General features: G+C 35.3%; 1 protein-coding gene across 2 annotated transcripts in view; it reads right to left on the reverse strand.

Annotated features, from left to right (window-relative positions):
* The window catches only part of GRM5 (glutamate metabotropic receptor 5), a gene marked incomplete at its 5' end in the record, with an annotated part of 514,708 nt that overhangs the window by 442,558 nt on the left and 48,120 nt on the right, over nt 1–24,030 (reverse strand). The gene's annotated exons all lie outside the window — the stretch shown is intronic.

The following is a 24,030-nucleotide window of genomic DNA, read 5'->3' on the forward strand; positions in this document are numbered from 1 at the left end:
ACCAAATTAACTAATCAAATAGGTAGAACCAACATAACAAACAAGCAATTTCACAAACAGTTCTGTGATAGCTGCGTCCCGAATATTCACGTAAAACTGAATGTCAGACTGTTTAAATGGAAGCTAGGCACATTACAGTCATAGGGTTACTTCATTATTTACCATAACCAAGACAGGATGCTATTATAAATCCCCATTTTATCCATGTGGAAACTAAGGCTAGTGGAAGATCAATTCACTCCTACATGTCTGGCTTCAAGTCCTAATTTTTCACCCCACAGTAGGTTGGATTCAAAATAAGATCAATACTGCCACTTCAACAGATGATAAAACTGAGGTCCTGATGTGCTGAGCCCTCCCTTCTAGACCGAAGTGCTTGTCAAACTTTAATGCCCATATGAATCACCTGGGGATAATGTTAAACTGCTGTTTCTGATTCAGTAGATCTAGGCTAGGGTATAAGATTTCACATTTCCAACCAGCTATCAGGCAATGCTGATGTTGCTGGCCCATGGGCCACATTTTGAGGAAGCTAGTTCATTAGAGTCTTGAGATATAAAGTTGGTCCCAGAATGGCAGCATCAGTGTGATCTGAGACCTTCTTAGAAATCCAAACTCTCTGGCCTTACTTAAGACCCACCTAATTAGAATATCTGGGCATGGGACCTGGAAATGCATGTTTTACCAATGCTTCAAGGTAATTTGTGTTCACGCTAAAATTTGAGAAGCATTAACTTAGATTGCACACTGAATTAATATCAGAACAAGAAACTATGTTCTGAGCAGTGCTTTTTCCTATATACCAGACTGTTTCTCCCAAAGCTGGAATTAGCTGCCCTAACTAAGCCATATTGGTCTACAAATGTTTCTCCCCAAAGATGTCCATGTGATGGTTTAAAATATGTCAACAAATTCTTTGATACTTCTCCCTTCAATAAATGGAGCTTAGTTACCCTCTGCTTGAATGTTGACTGACTCATAACTAACAAGTAGAATGCAGCAGAAGTGATGATCTGTCACTTCCATTATTAAGATATAAAAAGACTGAAGCTTCCATCTTGGGCACATTATGTCACCCAGAAACTAGCTGACACTTGTGAGGATATTCAGGAAGCCTATGAAGAGGCCCATGTGGTAAGGAAGTGAAATCTCCAGACATCAGTCATTGAGGAACTGAGACCTTCCAAGAAACACATGGGTGAGCTTGGGAGCGACTGCTCCCCCAACCAAGCCTTCATATGAGATTCATGAGAGACCCTTGGGCCAGAATCAGCCAAATGAGCTGCTCCCAGACTCCTGACCTAGAGAAACTGTGAGAAAATAATTTTGCTTTTTTGTTTTAAGCTGCAAAATCTGGGGTAATTTGTTACACAGCAATAGAAAACTAATACAAACCCTCAAGAGTTGGTTTTCTTTGAAGTGATCATGATAATTGATAACTCTTAAAACTTTCTATATTTTGACTGTTTCTTGAAGAAGCAATCCATAGGACTTTCCCCCTCTTGATGCTTTTAGTCTTCACTTTTTACATCAATTGCCTTAAAAAACAACCATATTTTAAGAACGATTTAATATCTGGAAATAACACTATGACACTTGACATAAAGTAGGGGTTTAGGAAATTCTTGTTGGCTCACAAATCACAGAGTAATTGAATCAATCATTATTTTTAAAAAATGGCATCCAAGCCCCAAATAGCACATTCACTCCTCAATAAATGTGCAAGTCCTTCCAAGACTTAAGAGATGGGATTTCACCAGTTAAAATGGAATTCATGAAATAGGAAATACAAGTATTCAATTAATTTCAGAAGACTACAGACTTAAATTTAATATTTAATTTTAAAAATTGCTTTCCAATTCTGCTTCTGCAGTCTGACTTTGAGCTTCTCTGTGTTCAGTTTCCTAACCCTAAATGAAAGCACTGGGCTGTGATGAACCCCATAGTCCCCCACATCTCTAACATACCATCTGTTTCTATAGAAATGGACCTTTAATTTACACAGTGAAAAACAACTGCAATAACATCTCAATCTTAGCTCTAGTTAGTCCCCTAAAGGTGTACTTTGAACCTCTTATCCCTGAGAAATTAGTCAAATAAGGTTACAAGCTTTTTGCCTACTACTATCATCAAAGCAAAACTTATTATTATGCAAAACACCCCACCAAAGTTAAACAACTCTCTGCTACATTAATTAACACATTTATGGCACTGAATACATTACCAGGATAGATCAGCACATTACCAGGGCAATGATGAGAGAATTGCCTCTTGAGTCACCCACGCTGACTTCCTGTTGTCTAATAAGGAAGAGTCAGAGAGGAATACAGTTGGACTGGGCTTAGAAGGAATGGTACTGCTGGAAACATCATGCTATTTTGGCCTTATAAAATTGAAAGGGAATTTTTAGATTGTCTCATTTTCTATTTTATTCTTGTCAGATGATCATTCAGCTTCTGCTTAAATACTTCAAGTGTTATTGCCCTAAATGCATCTTATTCCGTGTTTTGTCATTTTTACCTGCTCAAAGATCCTGATGGTTTATATCTAAATACTGTTTCTCTGAAGGTTCCCATAATTTTGGTAAAAAACACAAAAGATGACCACAGACGGAGTTAAAGATAGTAAAAGGACAGGGTCTAGGACAAGCTCTGCCCTAGTAGTCTGGAAGACTGTGTAGTAGAAGCCAAAATGGGAGACCAGCTAAGGAATATAGTTCTGATGACGATCCCAAGTGTAATCCTGCAAGGGGGTCACATCAGAAAAAGCACCCAAGACCTGGGAAATCTGGCTCATTCTAGATCTCATGGGTTGACAAGCTTCAGGGTCTCATGAGGTAAGGGAGTTAGTAAAAGTGCTAGAAGGAAAGTTAAGCAAAGCTGACCCTAACTCAGTGGTTGTTTCCCTTCACTTGCCCCCTCAAATGTTATATTGCTTGAAGGAACCATGGATATAGATAATATTACAAAAATGCTCAAGTGCCTGTAGGTGAAGCCTGCCATCGCTTAAGGCTGGGGCAGATTACAAGATTACTGATGATCTCTCTGAAGAACAATTTATTGAGTCAATGTTGTTAGACTCAAGGGTATTACACTCATCAAATTAAATCTAGGAGGTTTCCTAAAATTATTTCTGTGTTTTACAAGGTTCAGTCACAGCCACTGCTTATAGTATGCATTGTCTCTTTTGTTCCAGTGATAAATGCATTCATGCTCTTTAGTCACTTGTACGTAAACTTCACAGTGTTAGATTATCATTGCATCAGCTGAAGTTTTGAAATGATATAGGAGGTTTACCAGGAATTCAAAGTGAATTATCTTTTAGTTTTAAAGATATAGAAGGTACTGCTGCACAAAATTTACATTTTAATAATTCACTGCTTTCCCCCATGGCCTTAAGCTGGTCAAACAGTATAATTTTATTCTATACATACTTCTAATATGTGTGTGTGTACATGTATGAGTATACATGTGTGTAATGTAAATACTGTATATAAATGTGTATAAATTTTCAGAGAGAAAGTAACATGAATGAGGGCCATCTCTCCAATGTTTATTTACTCTCAACCTTCTCATATTTTTGATAGCTAGCTAATATCTGCTTGAATGTTCCCAGAATGAGACAGTATATTCTAATTCCACAAATGTTCTTTCTAATCTTAAACTGAAGTTAGCCTACTGATGTCTGGGAGTCAGTCTCTCTCACAGCTCTATCATGACACCCATTAATCAACTCTTCTTTAAGCCAAATATCTCTAGTTTCTTCAACCTTATTTAAGAGGCATAGTATTGAAACCTGTCCAGTTACTCTTCTCTGAGACATTACCAATTTGTTTGGGTCCTTCTTAAATAAGAGCCCCTGAACTCAAAACGAAATACAATTACACTGGCTGCTCCATGTAAAGAACCATCATCATCATTATCATCATCATCATCACTACCACTTATTGTCTCCCATGAACCCAGGCCTAAGGTAGACAGATCCTTTACAGAGTACAGCTTTTATCATTCCCAGAGCCTTCCGTGGTTATCATGAAATTACCACCATATTATTGATTCAGGTTTAATTTACAGAAAATTAAAGTCTTTATGATTTTTTTAATGAGAACTTTAAGAAGCCACAGATAACTTATTCTATTCATATTCAAGCACAGTGTGTTTTAACATAAAATAATTTTTTTTATTTTTATCTATAAAATGTCATCTCTTTGGGGCAGCAGAATGTGACAGAAAGATCTGAGGTTTGGTGTGAAATAGACCCGGGCCTTTGTTCCCCAGGACTGCTATGAACTGGCTGTGTGACTGGAGGTCAGTTCCTTGACCTCTCTGTGCCTTAAGTCCTTCATATATAAAAGGAGGACAATAATGTTTACCCTTCTGGGTTATTGTGATGATTACAGGTAATATATAAGAAGTATGTGACATATAATTGGGGTTCAACAAATGATATTATACTTTCATTTTGTTATTGTACATCTAATAGAATGTTTAGAAATACAAGATTATGAGTATTTGTAGGCAAAATATACCTGGATTTTGGCAGGGCATTTAACAAGATATAATATTCTCACATCTATGATGTCAAAATGTGAGATGGAAGAATCAGGTGAATTCATAAGTTGTTTGCTAGTGGTAATAGACATAGAGAATTTGTAGTGGTTAGGAGTTGGGTTCCATATCCAGAATCGTAACTGCCCTCCTTACTATGCCTCAGTTTCTTTGTAAAATCGTTATGGTACCTCCCTCCCTTATTGAACAGTTGTAACACATTTGTTCTGGATTTCACTAAGAATCAATACATGTGAGATACTATTTTATATTAAATAATCTAGGACAACTTGTAAGTTATCTAGTTGTACACCATGAACTCTAATATCAGCCATGTCCTGCTGGACATTTGCGTTATTGATTTGGATACTAGCAGAGGTAGAATACAGATGAAATTTGAAAAGATTCAAATCTTTGAGATCTTAGACATTAAAAATATTAGACATAATAACAATGAAAGTATAATATCATTTGTTGAGCCCCAATTATATGTCACATACTTCTTATATATAACCTGTAATGATCACAATAACCTCTAAATAAGCTCTAAATTCTTACTGAAATGTAACTCAGTCTTATGAGTCTTGTGAATCTACTATTACCTCTCCTTTTTTTAACTATAATTTCTTTTTTTTTTTTTTTCGCGGTACGCAGGCCTCTCACCGCTGTGGCCTCTCCCGTTGCGGAGCACAGGCTCTGGACGCACAGGCTCAGCGGCCACGGCTCACGGGCCCAGCCGCTCCGCGGCATGTGGGGTCCTCCCGGACCGCGGCACAAACCCGTGTCCCCTGCATCGGCAGGCGGACTCTCAATCACTGTGCCACCAGGGAAGCCCTAAACTCTAATTTCTTAAATAGGACTTTGGTAGGCTGAATTTTATTTTCCAAAGACTTGGTTTCTTTATCTAATAAGTGGGGATAATAACATCTAATGAATTGGGTTGCTATAAGAAATACACTTAAAAATCCAAGTGCTGAACACAGGGCTTGGCACAAAAGGAATCAATAATAGCTGTTATTATGTAAATTTCACCCACAATAGATCTGTGAAGAAATTGATGATGCTAAGTTTTTCAACATTACATTCTTTATTAGTACCACTCTATTATACATAGAAGCAACACAATAATTGTTTGCTGAATCTTAATTCAGAGAAAGTTTTTATATTGTACCAGTGCAATTTAGCAGTAAATCCAAACATAAATTTCTCTTTTTCCAGAGATAAAAATGGAAGTTCTTTGAGTGAACTGCTAGTGAAGACTTACTCCCACTAAAGTTTTCCTATAAATACACTAAAAATACTTAGGTATACTGATTTTTTCCTCTAGGCTTAGCATATTAGCCCTAAATAATTCTGCTTGGAAAGAGTAAATGAATAATTTTATCTCTAGTAAACCAGTCAATATTGGAGCACTCTTTGTTTTATAACTTTCTTATAGATTGAATGAAATATTATTTCTGGTGTGCCTAGAATGAGTGTCCAGCAAAACTGTATTTTCAAACAATAGATACCTTTGAAAATATTAAAAAGTCCCTTTGCTAAATGAAGGAGGGTTTTAAATGAACTGGAGAAATTCACCCCAGATGCTTTAAATATAAGTAAGACACCTTTAAATATCTGATAATTATTGAGAGCTAAAGTCTTTAAAAAACTGGGCTCAATTTTTAAAAAAATAAGTTCCACTCAGAATGCACAAGTTTCCATTTCAAGGGTATTGCCTACTTGCTATCAGATATGAAGATCTTGAATATCTGAAGTAGTGTCATATGCTAGGTTGAGACTAGCTCTAGTAAATGACCACAGCAGGAAAGAAGCACACTTTCTGCAGTTACAAGATTGAGATTTTAATTTAAACTATCACACTGTGTCACTTTCAGAGTTTAAGGAGGGGTCATTTGCTATGGAGGGAAATCTTGCATAGGAAGACATTTAATATGCATAGAATTCCCTCAAAACTCTTAGGCTCTGTATCAGCATTTGATGGGAGTGTTATTTGACTTCAAAATGCCCTGTAAGAGACAAAAGATTTGCTTTCTCTCGCCCATCAACATAACTCCACTGCCAAGACATTCAATCTCATAGAAATCTTGCACAGAGTTTGTAATTTCCCGACATTTATTATTTCTGTTTATAAATTCTTAGATTTATAATACTTTAGATCATGTACTTTATTTACCACCGTATAGAAAATTCTGCACATTTTCATTTGTAGTAGTTAAGTTCCTTCACTTGTAGCAGATCAATCTTTCTCACAATTAGTCTACTCTAAAAGCTTGATGGTGCAGAGAGGAAGAGGATAGCTAATGGTTTGAGTTCATTATTTGTGTCAGTTACCATACAAGGAGCTGCAGATCTTTTATGTCTTAGAATCCTCACATTCTCTATTAGGAGTATATTATCTCCATTTTACTGATGAGGAAACTGTGGCTCAGAGAGAGTAAGCAACTTGTCGAAAGACGCCAACCCAGTGAGTGGAAGAGCTGAGATTAAATGCGTGACTCCTAACTTCAACTTACAGGCCTTTAAAATTGCAAGCTTTTTATTGTGTTAGAGAAGGCATCACCACAATAGGGTGTCTCAAGCTCCTTCAAATACCTCCTACTTTCTCTAAAACAGTCCCAGTTCTAATAAAAATCCGTTTCACAAAGACCCAAAAGAAATTCATTTTCTTGTTCAGCAGTGCAATTTGATTCCTGATGCTGCTAGGAACTCTTAAGCAATCTAAACCTGAGGTATGACTTTCAGTGGTGGCAGGAATCATGGCCAGGTGACAAGACAATAAGGGCCCTGGAGCTCTGTGATGACTGCTTTTCTCACCCTGAGAGCAAACAGTCTGCTAAAGCAACAGAAGCCTCTGACATCATGGAGGGTCAAACTAGTCTCACAATCATGCTTTCATAGCACCTGGAGGATCTAACTCTTGATTCCAAAAAATAAACCAAATGATTTTTTGAGAAACAGGAACCAACCATGTACTGGAATAAGGAGCTAAATATTTATTCTTTAACTTAAATATAAATACACATACCAAACATAAATGTTCTGTGAGTCTGATATAAATTTCCAAATCATTTCCTTACAGATATTTGAAAAAACAATAATCCTTGCTAGGATAAAGTTTTCTTTGGGTTGACATTCATTTTTATACATGTCTGATTATTGCCGGTCATCTCTTGAGGTCCCCATGCCATTTCTACTGTCTCAGGGACTTGCCTACTATTTTCAGAAAGGCCTTCAGCTTTGCTCAAAATTGTCTTTTAGTTCATCTGTTAAACACTCTGCTTCTGCCATTCTTTGTGCTCAACTCTGATGGTTCTTGTGTATCCCCTTCTGTTGCTCTCCTGCACTACAGTATAGAGGAGCCATTTTAAACTTCTTTTGTGGGAAAACTCTCTTCTCGATAGGGGTTTGGGCTGAACTTGATAGGTAACTAAGCAGACACATGGAGTTCTGTAACAAACATGAACGTATTTTCCAATCCAACCGCTTACTGTGGAGCCACATTGGCCTAACCATGGCAAAAAGCTCAGAAATCAAATGCATTCTACTGTATAGGTTATTTGGTTGATAAAGGACTATGAAATTTTAAATGTTGGGTAAAGAGATTGGGGAGACTCTGGAGATATGAATGTGGGAAGTCAAAAGAGGAGGCTTTTCCTGTGCAGAAGTATGAATCCTGCACACTTACTATTCTATCCACTGACTAAATCTTCTGTGCACATTTTGATAACTCCTCCTAGCTTTATATTAAAAAAAACTAAAGACATTGGAAACATTAATGACAAATATAATATCTCAATCGCCCACTCAACTGAAATAGTTAAAAGCAAGGATTTAAATTTAGATAAATATTGCCTGATTAACAAGACCTAAATTATATTTTAGACAATTTTTAATGTAATTAAGAGGATTCTTACTGAATTGCTTTCTGAGCATTGAGTGGGCAGAAGAGTCCTGACATACTCAGCTGAAATGGCCACCTGATGTTGGTGAAAAATGAAGGTCTAAGAAACACATCCCCAAAGAGTTATTTGATAAAAGTAAAGGATTCTTGCCTTTCCTAGTAGTTCCTACATTATAAAAATGATATGACCAGTAGTAGTTTAGTCAGTAGTATTGTACCATGTTCTTTCATTGTTTTGACAAGTGTAAGATGTTAATATTAGGGGAAAATGGGTGAAAGGTATACCAGAACTGTATGCACTATCTTTGCAACTTTTCTATAAATCTAAAATTATTCCCAAATAAATGAGTTTGTTTTTTTTTTAATCTATGAGTAGGAACTATTCCTCACCCATATTGTCTACTCAAAGATTAAGCCTTTTGTTTAGGACTACAAGGTACTCTGGGATCTTGTTTCTGCTGCCTTTTCAGCCCCATCTCCCATCAGTGCCTGACTGCCCTTGTCTCCTCGTCAATACATGCTTATGCGTATTCTATGCCCTTCACTTTGTTGACATTTTAGATATGTCATCTCATTAAAAAATTTATATGAGCCTTATTATTAGCTACATTTTACAGATGAGGAAACTAAGGCTCAGAGAGATTAGGTAACTTGCTCAGTGCCTCATATATTCAATAAAGCATTAACATGTGCAAGTCTGTGTGACTTCAAATCCTAGATTCGGAACTGTCCATCTTGAAATGGTAATGAACCAGTACACCTTAAAGTTGAATTTTTTAAATGGCATATATTTTGTATGAAAGATTATTCTAGATAATAGTGATCTTTTACCATTTACACATATAACACTGGAATGAATTATCAAAGGACTGCTATCCAAACAATGAACCAAGACAGTCATTTGTTCTGGATGATTTAGGCATTTATTATTCTCAAATAGTATGTAGAACTAAAAGCTTTCTCAAGTCACTGTGCCACCATACACTCATCAGGTTCTTATTTTAAGATTATAGAATTGAAAGTGGTAAGTGGCAACATGTTTAAGTGAAAAGAGCTGAGTTCAAACCTGGGCTCTGCCCTTAATTTCTGACAGGCAGTTACCTTCTGTAGACCTCACTCTCTTCATTTGTAGAATTAGAATAAGATCTTAAATGGATATGAGGGTTAAATGAGAACAGACAGGTGAAATGTTTAGGGAGAAATTGGCATCTGGGATGCTGAATTAAGTTTGCACCTGAGCTAGATTCTGATATTGATCAGTCATGCTGGTTTCTTCTTCCCCTCAGTATTCCTACAATACAAGATACATAGCATTTTCTTTCCTAAATTTACCATGATGTATTGTCCCAAGGTGTAAAGACCTTGCGGAAAGCAAAATAGCATTTCAAAATCACAGCATTGGTGTCGGGGAACCAATATTTTTGCAGCTCAAATGGATTACAGTTCTCTGTTTTTATCAAAACTGAAGAAGGATTTATCAGATCAGTTGGCCATTAAAACTACTTTCTTACGTTCATCACGTGGTTTTTGGCAAATAATTCAGAATGAGTTCAAAGAATTTACTGTCACTGTAATAACAGAACTTCTAGCCCATCTCTTTATTTATGTAAACAGTATTTTATAGTCCTTATATTTATAAAATTTAAAAATAGGAAAAAAAGGTGATACATAAATATTTTGCTAACGTAAATCTCAATCCTAACATTAAGTAATATTTAGCGTCGGGCTCATGATTAATAAGGGGAAAAAAACTTCATCCATCTTACAAAAAATTAACATTTCCAATAAATTATTCTTTTATATGTGTAATAATTATCTTTCATAATTTATAATATATTTATGATGTTCTGATAAACTTAATACTAAAATATTTATAAGAATAACTCAAACCTGGATAATTTTTAATCACAAAAAAACCACAATCTGCATTTTTTGTTGTTTTAGAGACATAAAATAGATTAAAAATAAAAATATACTACATTAAGATAAAATTTTGTGAAAGATGTAGAATGGAAATACAAACTCAAGAAGAAATGGAGCAATGTTAATTTTATGGATATTAATAAAAATTTGTAATTGTATTTTTAAATGGCTCAATGCTGTATGTCAAATCACTATAGTTTTTAGATTTCACTGATTACATTTAAATCAATGATGTTCTGGTTTATTTTAAAATATAAATAAAATATAACAGAAATTACATCCTTTGTAACTATTCAAACTTATAATTAAATATTTCAGAGAACAACATAAAAGTGTTCAAAGATGTGCATGTATGTATCATGTGTGTGTGAGTATATGTAATTCTTTTAGGGTATATGTGACCAAGAGTTTGAAGACAAATGAGATAGTGTTAGGTTGGTGCAGTATGTTGGTTTTAAGTAAACTAATTCTGGGGCAATTTGGAAGAGTAAAGATTCATGAGCCAATATGATAAGGACCCTGAGGCTAGAAACTGAATCCAACTTACTTGCTTTTATATCCCTTGAATAATGCCTAGCACATAGTAGGTACTCAATAAATAAGCCTTGAATGAATGAACAATTTATAGCAGAGTCCAAGTTAATCCAAACTGTTTTAGCTTGAGTCAAAGGACATAGTTCTCCTACATATTTCTCTGCTGATTTTCTTCTTCCAAAGAAATTAAAACTTTAGCTAAACTTCACAACCATGGTATAGCCTGCTTTTTCAATTCTTCTTTTGCAAGGCATTCACATTTACCTTTTTAAGTGTATGCTATAATAGTAACAGATGAGTCTTGCACTGTGAGCATAATAACTTTTGGATTAATTCACTATAAACTTTTCTTCCTGAAAGCAATTCTGTTCCTCCTTGGTTGTTTTCTCAATTTATCTTAATTAGCACCTAAAGTTTCCAGGTGCATAGCAACTATATGTATATTATGCAACAAATGAGCCACATCTTCATTCTCTTAACTGTAAGAAAGTTACTTCCCTAAACTTAAACAAAGTTCACAAAACCCAACTAAATGAAGTTCACTTTACACTTGTAAGACAGACTTTTTTTAATGTAAAGGGTTTAAAATCTATGTAATACCAAGACTGTTTATTGAAAGCACTAAGAGAAACGAAGGCTAAGATCTGAATTGCAGTACTACTGGGAACACCTAAAGACAGCCTCTAGGCACTTTAGGGCATAACATCTTAAAGAAACATTCCATTTTATTTCTTTAGATCAGGCACTTGCCTGATGATATCATGATGATATCATGAAAAGAAAATTTTTTATTTATATCTAAGATTTTCTCTCAAACTGCCATTTTAATAATTTGACTCATTTTCTTTCTGATTGCATGATTATTTGTAACTTAACATCTGGTATTCAATTTGACTCAATTCAACTTAATTATTGAGTGCTTTTGACACTAGGCCCTGTCTAAGGATTAAGTAAGCAAAGAGTCATAAATGCTTCCCTCCAGGAAGAAGATCTGCTATCCCACTCTCACCCTCAATTCTCTTAGCCTCACATGTTTTTAACCAGCCTCACCTGGTTGCTGTGTCATCATTTTTCTGGAAATTACTTTCTGACTATTCACAAGCCCACAGCTTCCAAAGGTTAAGTGCCCCATCTCATGTCACCACAGCAAGACAGGACTCATTTTATTTATTTGTGTATCCCCAGACTCTGGCAAATTGTAAGTACATAATAAACATCCTCTAAATTATTTCATTTTAATAATGATTGTGGGAGTGGGTAAAATAATAGGTGAATGTCCAAAGCATAAACTAAGGCAGTTCTCTAAGATAATTTAAGATAATTAAAGCTATAACTCATTTTATCAGGGGAGCTTTATAGCTCTCAGTCAAACCCTACCTCACCAGCCCTTGGATCTGGATCTCAAGGAAACTAATGCACACTTGGGACAATGGTTTTAATAAACAAAGCCATCTGACACAAAGTAAATTCAACTTCTAACCTTAATCAAATTCTAATCATAGTAAGAACACCAACAGAGTGTTCTCCTGCTTTATATAGTGCTTTAATTCAGCAGTTTTCAAAGAATGGCCATGGACCTCTGGGGGCTCCTGAAGACTCAGAGGATCCACAATATTGCAATTATTTTCATAATATTACTAAGTGTTTTTCCACTATATGGACACTTGCATTGATGGTACAAAACCAGTGGTTGGTAAAACTGCTAGGGCATTAATATGAATCAAGACAGTAGAAGAAACTGGAAAAGTCTGGTTTTTCTGCCACCATATACTTGTAATAAAAATTTTAAAGAAAATTCCAGTTTTATTCATATCAACCCTCCTTTTCAAAACACATCTTTTAAATATTCTGTGTAATGAAATGGCAGGTACTCATAAGGCACTTTGCTGCATACTGAAGTAGGGTAGTTATCTCTGGGAACAGCACCTGTGAGATTGAATTGTGAGATGAACTAGCCACTTTTTTCATGGCAGTGCAACTTTATTTGAAAGAATGACCAATATACAAATGATGGTTATTCAGACTTGGATATTTAGTTGGTATTTTCTCCAAGTTTAACAAAGTGACTCTATCATTTCAAAGAAAACAACTGACCATATTTTATGCCAATAATAAAACTTGAGATTAAAAGAAAAAAATAAATTTGGAAAACTTTTATCCACTGCTAAGAACTTAACAATTTCTCAATACTTAAATACTATTCTAATGAGATCAATGGTGATATTAACAAATGAGATATCTGAACATATATAACAAAATATGTCAACACTTGCAAAATCTCCACAACTCAGCGAACAAATATTTTCCAAATGATGAATGGATGGAGTTACAAAAGCACACAAGGATAAATATTCATTCAAAGTACAAAACCGGCCAATGGATTTAATGTCAAAGAGCACAAAACTTTCATTGCTATGCCTATCAGATGCTATATTGCAACTAACCTTTTAGAAGCTGCCATTTGTATCCTTTCATTATAGAAAACTTGTCTAAATTCAGATTTATAGAATTAGTAAAAATCATTTGCCTTTGGTGTGAATTCATAATACACAATGAAGAATATAAAGATAGTTTTTGCTTTATTTCTTTAAAAATCTATGGCTAAAGATATTAAGATCTACTCTATCTACAGTAAGCAAGACAGAGTGGTATTCATGGAGGGATAGACGCATAGGTCAATGAAACAGAATACTCAGAGACAGAGCTACACAAATACGTCCAACAAATTTTTGACAGAAAGGCAAAGGCAATTCAATGGAGGAAGGATGGTCTTTTTGACAAATGATGCTGGAGTAAGTAGACATCCATAAGCATAAAAATGAACCTCAACCTAAACGTCATTCCTTATTCTGAAACTAATTCAATAGATAAGAGGCTTACAAGCGAAACACAAAACTATAAAACTTTTAGGCAACAAACCACAAACATAAGAGAAAACCTTCGTTATCTAGGGCTAGACAAAGAGCTCTTAGACTTGACACCAAACAAATGATCCATAAAATGAAAATTGATAAATAGGATTTCATCAAAATGAAAAGCTTTTGTTTTGTAAAAGCCCATGTGAAGGAAATAAAGAGAAAATCTATGGACCGGGAGAAAGTATTTGCAAACCATACCTGACAAAGGACTAGTATCTATAATACATACAGAGTTTTCAAAACTGAATGGTAAAAAATAATAATAATAATGCAATTAGAAAATGGGCAAAGGAATTTCACTGAAAAGCATATGCAGATGAAAAGGTGCTCAGTACCATTAGTTACAGGGAAATGTAAATTCAAACCATAATGTGTTATCACTACACAACTATCAGGGTGTCTAAAATAAAAAATAACAACCCCAATCATTCATACATTGCTAGTGGGAATTTGAAATGATAGCTTTGCAAGATGTTACCATTGGTGGAAACGGTGGAAAGGATACAGGATTTTTGTTTGTATTATTTTTTACAATGGCATGTGAATTAATATTTATCACAAAATAAAGAGCTTAATTTTTTAAATCTATGGGGAAGTAATACTCTTCAAAAATATGGCAAGGTCATAAAAGCAAGGAAATACTGAGAAACATCAAACACAGGAGGTATCAACACTCCTAAACCCTAGTAAATGCAACATAATATCCTGAATTGGATCCTCAAATGGGGAAAAGAAAAGGCATTTGTGGAAAAACAGTTGCAATCCAAATAAAGACTGTCATTTAGTTAACAATATTAAACCCAAGTAAATTTCTTACTTTTGACAAATGTACCAGGAATATGTAAAATGTTAACATTAGGGGAGGCTGGGTAAAGGGTATGTGGGAACCATCTTTGCATCTGTTCTACAAAATTAAAATTATCCCCCAAAAAGAGTTTAACAAAAATCTATGGTTAAGAGTTGTCCCCTATTTGGGGTCTTCTATGTTTCCATACAAATTGTAAATTTTTTTATTCTAATTCTGTGAAAAATGCTGTTGGTAATATGATAGGGATTGCATTGAATCTGTAGATTGCCTTGGGTAGTAGAGTCATTTTGACAATATTGATTCTTCCAATCCAATAACATGGTATATCTCTCCATCTGTTTGTGTCATCTTTGATTTCTTTCATCAGTATCTTACAGTTTTCTGAGTATAGGACTTTTGCCTCCTTAGGTAGGTTTATTCCTAGATATTTCATTCTTTTTGATATGATGGTAAATGAGATTGTTTCCTTAATTTCTCTTTCTGATCTTTCACTGTTAGTGTATGGGAATGCAAGAGATTTCTGTATATTAATTTTGTATCCTGCAACTTTACCAAATTCATTATGAGCTCTATTAGTTTTCTGGCAGCATCTTTAGGATTTTCTATATATAATATCATGTCATCTGCAAACAGTGACAGTTTTACTTCTTCTTTTCCAATGTGGATTCCATTTATTTTTCTTTGATTACCATGGCTAGGACTTCTGAAACTATGTTGAATAAAGGTGGAGAGAATAGATATCCTTATCTTGTTCCTGATCTTAGAGGAAATGTTTTCAGACTGTCACCATTGGGAATGATGTTTACTGTGGGTTCGTCATATACAACCTTTATTATATTGAGGTATGTTCCCTATATGCCCATTTTCTATAGAGTTTTTTTACTCACAAATATCCAAAGCAATCTTGAGAAAGAAAAATGGAGCTGGAAGAATCAGGTGCCCTTCAGACCATACTACAAAGCTACAGTAATCAAAACAGTATGGTACTGGCACAAAAACAGAAATATAGATCAATGGAGCAGGATAGAAAGTCCAGAGATAAACCCACAGACCTATGGTCACCTAGTCTATGACAAAGGGGGCAAGAATATACAATGGATAAGACAGTTTCTTCAATAAGTGGTACTGGGAAAACTGGACAGCTACATGCAAAAGAATGAAATCAGAACATTCTTTAACACCATACACAAAAGTAAACTCAAAATGGATTAAAGACCTAAATGTAAGACTGGATACTATAAAACTCTTAGAGGAAAACATAGGCACAAAACTCTTTGATATAAATCGCAGCAAGATTTTTTTGATTCACCTCCTAGAGTAATGACAATAAAAACAAACATAAACAAATGGGACCTAATTAAACTTAAAAGCTTTTGCACAGCAATGGAAACCATAAACAAAATGAAAAGACAACACTCAGAATGGGGGAAAATATTTGCAAATGAAGCAACCAACAAGGGAGTAATCTCCAAAATATACAAACAGGTCATGCAGCTCAATATCAAAAAAAACAAACAACCCAATCAAAACATGGGCAGAAGACCTAAATAAACATTTCTACAAAGAAGACATACAGATGGTCAAGAAACACATGAAAAGATGCTCAACATCACTAATTATTAGAGAAATGCAAATCAAAAGTGCAATGAGGTATCACCTCACACTGGTCAGAATGGCCATCATCAAAAAATCTACAAATAATAAATGCTGGAGGGGCTTCCCTGGTGGCACAGTGGTTGAGAGTCCACCTGCTGAGGCAGGGGACACGGGTTCATGCCCCGGTCCGGGAAGATCCCACATGCTGCAGAACGGCTGGGCCCATGAGCCATGGCCGCTGAGCCTGCGCATCCAGAGCCTGTGCTCCACAACGGGAGAGGCCACAACAGTGAGAGGCCCACGTACTGCAAAATATATATATAAATAAATAAATGCTGGAGAGGGTGTGGAGAAAAGGGAACCCTCTTACACTGTTGGTGGGAATGTAAATTGGTACAGCCACTATGGAGAACAGTATGGAGGTTCCTTAAAAAACTAAAAATAGAGCTACTGTATGATCCAGCAATCCCACTCCTGGGTAAATATTCAGAGAAAACCATAATTTGAAAAGATACATGTACCCCAATGTTCACTACAGCACTATTTACAATAGCCAGGACATGGAAGCAACATAAAGTCCATCAGTGGAGGAATGGATAAAGAAGATGTGGTACATATATACAATGGAATATTACTCAGCCATAAAAAAGAATTAAATAATTCCATTTGCAGTGACATGAATGGACCTAGAGATTGTCATACCGAGTGAAGTCAGACAGAGAAAGACAAATATCATATGACATCACTTATATGTGGAATCTAAAAAAAATGGTACAAATGAACCTATTTGCAAATGAGAAATAGAGTCACAGATTTAGAAAACAAACTTATTCTTACCAAGGAGGAAAGAGGGGGAGGGATAAGTTGGGTGATAGGGATTGATGTATACAAAATACTACACATAAAATAGATAACTAGTAAGAACCTACTGTATAGCACAGGGAACTCTATAATGACCTATATGGGAAAAGAATCTCAAAAAGAGTGGATATATGTATATGTATAACCAATTCACTTTGTTGTACAGCAGAAATTAGCACAACATTGTAAATCAACTATACACCAATAAAAATTAATTAAAAATAAAAAAGAGTTGTCCCCTACCCATTGTTTCTAGTCAAATACTAAGTATTTTATCTAGGCATACAAGGCACTCTGTAATTTAGCACCTGTCTCTCTTCCAAACTCATCTCCAGCAGTTGGTTTGCTGCCCTTGAACCTTTATCAGTACAGAATGCCTTGCAATTCCTCAAATGTGTTTTGCTGGGTCAACCCTTTCAGGCCTTTATACAGACTAGTCACTCTGTCAAGAGCGATCTTCTGTTCTTCTTGTTCTTTACACTTGATAAAACCTAGTTACCTTTAAACACCCAGCTCAGACAAAATCTTTTTCATAAATTAGTCCTTGACCATGTTCACAGCAGTGCTGATGACTCTTTAGCTTCTTTACCTTACACAGAAACAATACTATACTCTTACATTCCTAATGATTTGTTACCATGGTTTACTTCTCCACAAAAATGTGATGAAGCAGTTAAGTAGTATAGGGGGAAAAGCATAGGCTCTGGATTAAAATACACCTAGATTTGAGTTTCTCCTTCACACATATTTTAACTCTATCACCTGAGGTATGACACTTGACTCTGAGTCGCCATTTCTTCTTCTATTAAAAAAAAGGACTATTATCCTTACTTTATAGATTTGCTGTGAAATTAAATGAGAGAAAATACTTAAAGCGCCTGTAAGATGCCCGACACAAAAATTCAATTATATTACTATTAATTTCTATTGTTACTTTTAAATTATTTTCACTATTATATATTTTTATAATGTCTAAGTGTTGCTAGAAAAATAATTTTGACATTGTACATCCTCTGAAAGGGTCTTCAGGACCCCTCCAGGTGTCCATGACCATTCTATAAAATAGGAAATTATATAAAAGAAGAAAGCACTCTGTTGGTGTTCTTGGTGTGATTAGGATTTGATTAGGATTAGAATTTGAATTTACGTTATGTCATAAGGCTTTGTTTATTACTCCAGTGTCCCAGGTGTACATTAGGTTCCATAGGAGCGAGATAAAAGGACTGGCAAGGTAGTGTTCAACTGAGAGCCATGAAGCTGCCCAGCTTCAATGAGTTATGACTTAAGTTATCTTAATTATCCTGGGAAATGCTTCACCAATAACTTGCCTCTTAATAATACTCAGAACATTGACTTATCTTTTCATTTATTCCCATAACCATTATTAAAATTAAATCATTTAAAGGATGTTTATTATGTATCTATAACTTGCCAGACTATGGAGGTAGAGAAATGAACAAAACTAATCCTGTCTAGATGTAGAGCACCTAAACTTTGAGATTTGTGGGTATGAGGATAGTCAAAATTTCCCAGAAAAATGATGACACTACAATCAAGATTTTAAAAACTTGGAGAGATTTGAGAGTGTGAGTGGAATGACAGGTCTTTAAGCAGAGAGGATAGGAAACAACAGACACCTACATGGGAAAGGACGTAAAACAGGAGAACCAAGAAATGGTTGGACAGAGCAAAGGCTATGTATGAACATGTGACTTAAAATAAGGCCAGGGAAGTATATAGTGCAAAGTATGGAAGGGGTGTGTAGGCTACATGTCGTAAAAGATGTTTAATGCATTACTATTGTAGGACATAGTTCAGACAGAGACGATTTAACCTCAGGACTGGCTTGGTTTAAAACTATGATGGCTACTGAAATATCAAGATAAACAGGGTACAAATCATTTGGCATTTTCTAAACACAGTTCTCATTTCTAATAATATGATTGAAAAACAGTTTATAAGCTGTACCAATATGGGAAGGGTACCCAGCAAGTCCTAGATCTTGAAATTCCAAATGATAAAACATGTACAAATGCACGAGTTATCATAAACTGGAGCCTTGGGCATGGAATTGGGAGAAAATATATGATTGCTTTCTTCACCTGAATTTCTTCATCCAGAGATATTCTATAAACTGACATCTACCTCAGACATGGTCTTTAAAACCAAAGACAGAAAAAACAAAAACAAACCTCACAGATCAGAGGGAAAATCATATGCAGTTGTTAGTAGAGTAAATATACACTTGTTGAGAACTTATAGCCTCACATTTTTCAGGGAAATTTTAATTATCATTCAATTTATTAGCTTCACAGCTCAATTCAGCACAAAAAACCCTGTGGGAGAGTCTTACTACAAAATGGCCTATTTTCTATGCACAAAATTTGATTACAGCTATGTCTTTGTCTCTGAAGTCCAAGAGAAAAGCTATCTCCATTTGGCTATCTCCATTTGGAAAAAATACTCCATCTTCAAAAACAAAAAGAAAAATGCTGATGAACTTCCAAAGGACTCCTTTGAGCGCCTCTGAAGAGAAAAAATGATGGTACTTGGTGCACCTGGGCTTCATAAACCATTCAGGATAGCTCAAGTTGAAACGACACACCCTTAACACACATAGACACATACGCTCAAACATCGCGTGTGACTGGAACTAATTACTGAACAAAAGTGAATGGTAATGGATTCAAAATGCCATAAACAGGTGCTAACTCTCTATTTCTCTTTGTACTTGAAGACAAAAATAATAAAAGGAAACCTCTACCTTTTTCAAAAATCTGAATCTTCCCCCTTATCTTTCCTCACTTGCTCTATTTGTCTACTTCAAGCTATCTGGGGCGTGTCTGACACGTAACAGAAGCTGTATCAGGACAGGGGCTATATTGGGATATGTGGAATGTCAAAACCTGAGAGAGTGGTCACAGGCTACACAAGAAAGTAATGACGCTAGAAGCCAGGAAAGAATACACATGGTACCAAACCAAAGGGTGCCAGAGACAGATATTAAAGCTGGGGTCTGAAGCCAAGAGTCAGGGCCAGGATGAAGGAAACAAATGCTACTGAGATGGAAGCACAGGACAGTGGGAAGAAGGGTAAGTGTTAGAATCTAGTGGAACTGTCCAGTAGAGTTGCTATGGTTTAAACACTGCATTTATGAATGAGTGGTGTATGGCTTAAAGTTGTGACTTGCAACTTCATTGACCCATGTAAGAAATATATTTTACATCATGTCCATGGTGTGTTTCTGTGTGCGCGCACGTGTCCATGGTGTGTGTGTGTGTGTGTGTGTGTATAGAACAAAAAATTATGAAATATATTTATTTTTACTACATTTAATGAACTCTGATACCTCTATGCTGTTCTATTCTATACTTTTTTTGGTTCATTAAAAAATTCTGCTTTTGTTCACAAAATAGTTTCCAAACCCACTAATGGGCTTCACCTAGCATATCCACTGGCTAAAAGAAATAAAAGCAAATTGAATATCCAAATGTAGGAAAGAAACGTGGTTTTCAAGAGGAAAAAGAGGAAATATAGTAGATGAAGGATATATTATTATATTTGTATATTCTTTTAGAATGTAAAATTTTAAATTGGCCTTAGGGATATTCTAATTACAGCCTTGATTTGACAGATGAAAAAAGTCACCAAATGAAGTCAATTGTCCAAGTTCTCATGGACAGAAATGTATGGCAGAGCTGTATTTAAAACTCAAACTGACTGTCTTCTGGGACTCTTTCCACTTTAGGTATATATGCATGTTTGTCTAAGAAGTTTCAAAGAGAAGCAAGGAAGGATGAATTGGAATTACATTTAAAAGGCCACAGAATTCCAAGTTAAAGCATGCTGAACTCAATCTTGTGTGTAATAGCAAGGCATTAAACAGTTATTTTCAGGGAAATCATATGAAAATTTTTGTGTTTATAAGATACATGTGGCAATTTCATGTGGGTGGACTGATAGAGCAATGAGACAGAAAGACCAATTAGGCAATTATAGTATTCCAGGAACAAAAGATTAGGGACCTGGGTTACACTGATTGACAGACGTAGAACGGTAAGGGAAAACAATGATGACAGAGCATCATGAAGAAAGAATCTGCAAAACTTGGTTGGTAATGAGGTACAAAGGCTGAGGGAGAGCGTAGAATTAGTTCTGACTGATATTTCAAGTTTTGATGGCAGGGATAAAGTGGTATCTTTGACATTAAAGTTGGAATCAGGAAAAGAAACATGTTTTTAATAAAGAAATGATTGGTTAAGCCTTAAGATGTGCAGATTTAGGGGTGATGATAGATATCTAGTGTATATGCCATTTTAACAGCTTTCTTGAGTTACAATTGATAGAAAAATACTTTAAAGTATATAATATTTTATACACTTTTAAAATAAAAGGGTAAAACAGTAAAGTGTAAAATATTTAAAGTGTATAATTTGATGAGTTTGGGCATATGCAAAACCTGTGATACCATTGCCACAGTCAGTGTAATGGACATACCCAATACCTCCCAGAGTTTCCTTGTGTCCCTTTTGTTTTTGTCTGTTTATTGCAGTAAGAGCACTTAACATGAGACCTACCATTTTAACAAAATTTGAAGTACACAATATAGTATTGTTAGCTACAGGTATCATGTTGTACAGCAGATTGCAGAATTTATTCATCTTGCATAACTGAAACTTTATACCCACTGAACAACAACTCCCCATTTCTTCCAACCCCAAGCCCTTGGAAACCACTCACAGAAGCAGAAATTCTCTGCTTCTGTGAGTCTGACTATTTTAGATACATCACATAAGTAGAATTATGCAGTATTTGTCCTTCTGTGACTTAGATCATGTCCTCCAGGTTTATCCATGTTTTCATAATGTATATGTCTTTTAAGTGAAAGCCTAGAAATAGCATGGGTTTGAACACTTAAGAGGCATTAAAATGGATAAGATCTCTTTGAGAATAAATGTTTGGAAACAAACCGAGCACACCAACTGAACCAGGGCAAACACTTGCAACCAGAGTTCAAAGGCAGGGCCTATATGATCAGAGAGGTTCAGATTATTTAATTACCTTTTTTCAAGCACCTAATATATCCTAGAGATTATACTAAATACTAGGGCCAAAAAATAGTGAAGGATGAAGTAGAGTATCAGAAATAACAGAATAATGTTTCATAGCCACTACATAAAGGAAGGGTTTCAAGAAGAGAATTAGCACACAAATTTAAAAGTTTCAGATGGTGCCTTCCCATAGATCATATAATTTATTGTCTTACCAGTTATGAGAACACAAATCTCAATTCTTAATTTCGCCCATTTTCATCTTCCCAGTCAAATGAGATTCTTCACTTTACACATGAACTTGTATAGCATTACAAAGATTTATATTTTCCTAAATGATTCAAACTGTCAAAATTTTCAAAACCAAGTCCCAACTTTTGCTTCTGGAAAAATGGAACAGATGCACTTTTTCTTACTTATCTCACTACGTAAAACTAAAACCTTAGGAATCATATAAAAAACAAATATAAAAAAGCACCTTAAAAGTAGAGAGAGGAAGAAAGATTTGCTGTGGACATCAGGACTTAAGGAAGAACATGGTGGTGAGTTCCCTGGGTTTTCTTTTTGCCTCATGTATCCCAGATTTGGATCTGAAGAAGGTGGAAACCTAGAAATGCCAGTGGGCACAGTCAAAAAAGCCTTAACAAAAGCCTTCTCTCTCTAGCCCTTGAACCAGAAAAGGGGTAGTCTGACAAAACAGAAAAATTTTAGATGATAATCACTCTATTCCATCCAAAAATCTACAGCAAAAACTGCTCCCCACTCCCCCACCTACGCTAGCAAAGGCCATGTGAAAGACTACACCTCCACCCTTGCCAAGCTGTAAGGAGGCACCTAATCCCCCTGTCATTCATGTCATTGGAGTGGAGTCCTGGAAAGAGACAAGAAAGAGAGTGGAGCAGAAAAAGTATTGAAATAGATAATGGTTTAAAACTTCCCAAATTTGGCAAGAAACTAAGTGTACAGATTCAAGGAGCCTACACATTAAAAAGAGATTCATGGTCTCCATTAACAGGAAACCTCACTGGAGCAAACTCCAAACATTATAAAGCTAATGACATTCATTTCAATGAAACCTGGAAAATAAAGACAAAAACTCTTAAAAGCTAAAAGGGCAACTCACCTAAGAAGAAAAAGTAATCTGATCAGTAGATTTCTTATCAGAAACCAAGGAGGCCAGAAAGAAGTAAAAAAATATTTTTCAAGGGCTGAAAGAAAAGAACTCTGAACCCAAAACAAAGAAAATTATGAGAGAGAGGGCAGAACATTATATAATAATAAAGAGGGCAATCCAATCCTAAATACATATGCAACGAACAGTAAAGCTACTAATTATGTAAAGCAAGAACTGACAGAATTGAAAGGAGAATTTGACATATCCACAATTTTAGTAGGAGACTTCAACACCCCTCTCTGAGCAATTGATACAGCAACCAGACAGAAAAGCAGTAAGGATAGAGAAGAAATTAGCAACACCATCAGTGAACATATCAAGCATCTAATAAACATTTATAAAACATTCCACTCAACAACAGCAGAATAAACTTTTCTTTTTTCAAGTGACCTTGGAACATATACCAGGATAGACCTTATTCTGGTCCATAAAACAAACCTCAACAAACATAAAGGACTTGAAATCATGCACAGTTTATTATTTGATTATAAAGAAATCAAGCTAGAAATCAGTAACAGAAAGAAAACAGGAAAACCTTCAAACACTTAGGCACCAAATAACACACTTTTAAATAATCTAAGGGCCAAAAAGCAGTCTAAAGAGAAATTAAAAATACATTGAAAAATCAAATAGAAAATACAGAAAATCAAAATTTGTGGGACACAGCTAATGGAGTGCTGAGAAATGTATAGCACTTAAATGCTTACATTAGAA

The sequence above is a fragment of the Mesoplodon bidens genome, assembly GCF_964165515.1.
Source record: "Mesoplodon bidens genome assembly, chromosome: 7".
NCBI classification, from domain to species: domain Eukaryota; kingdom Metazoa; phylum Chordata; class Mammalia; order Artiodactyla; family Ziphiidae; genus Mesoplodon; species Mesoplodon bidens.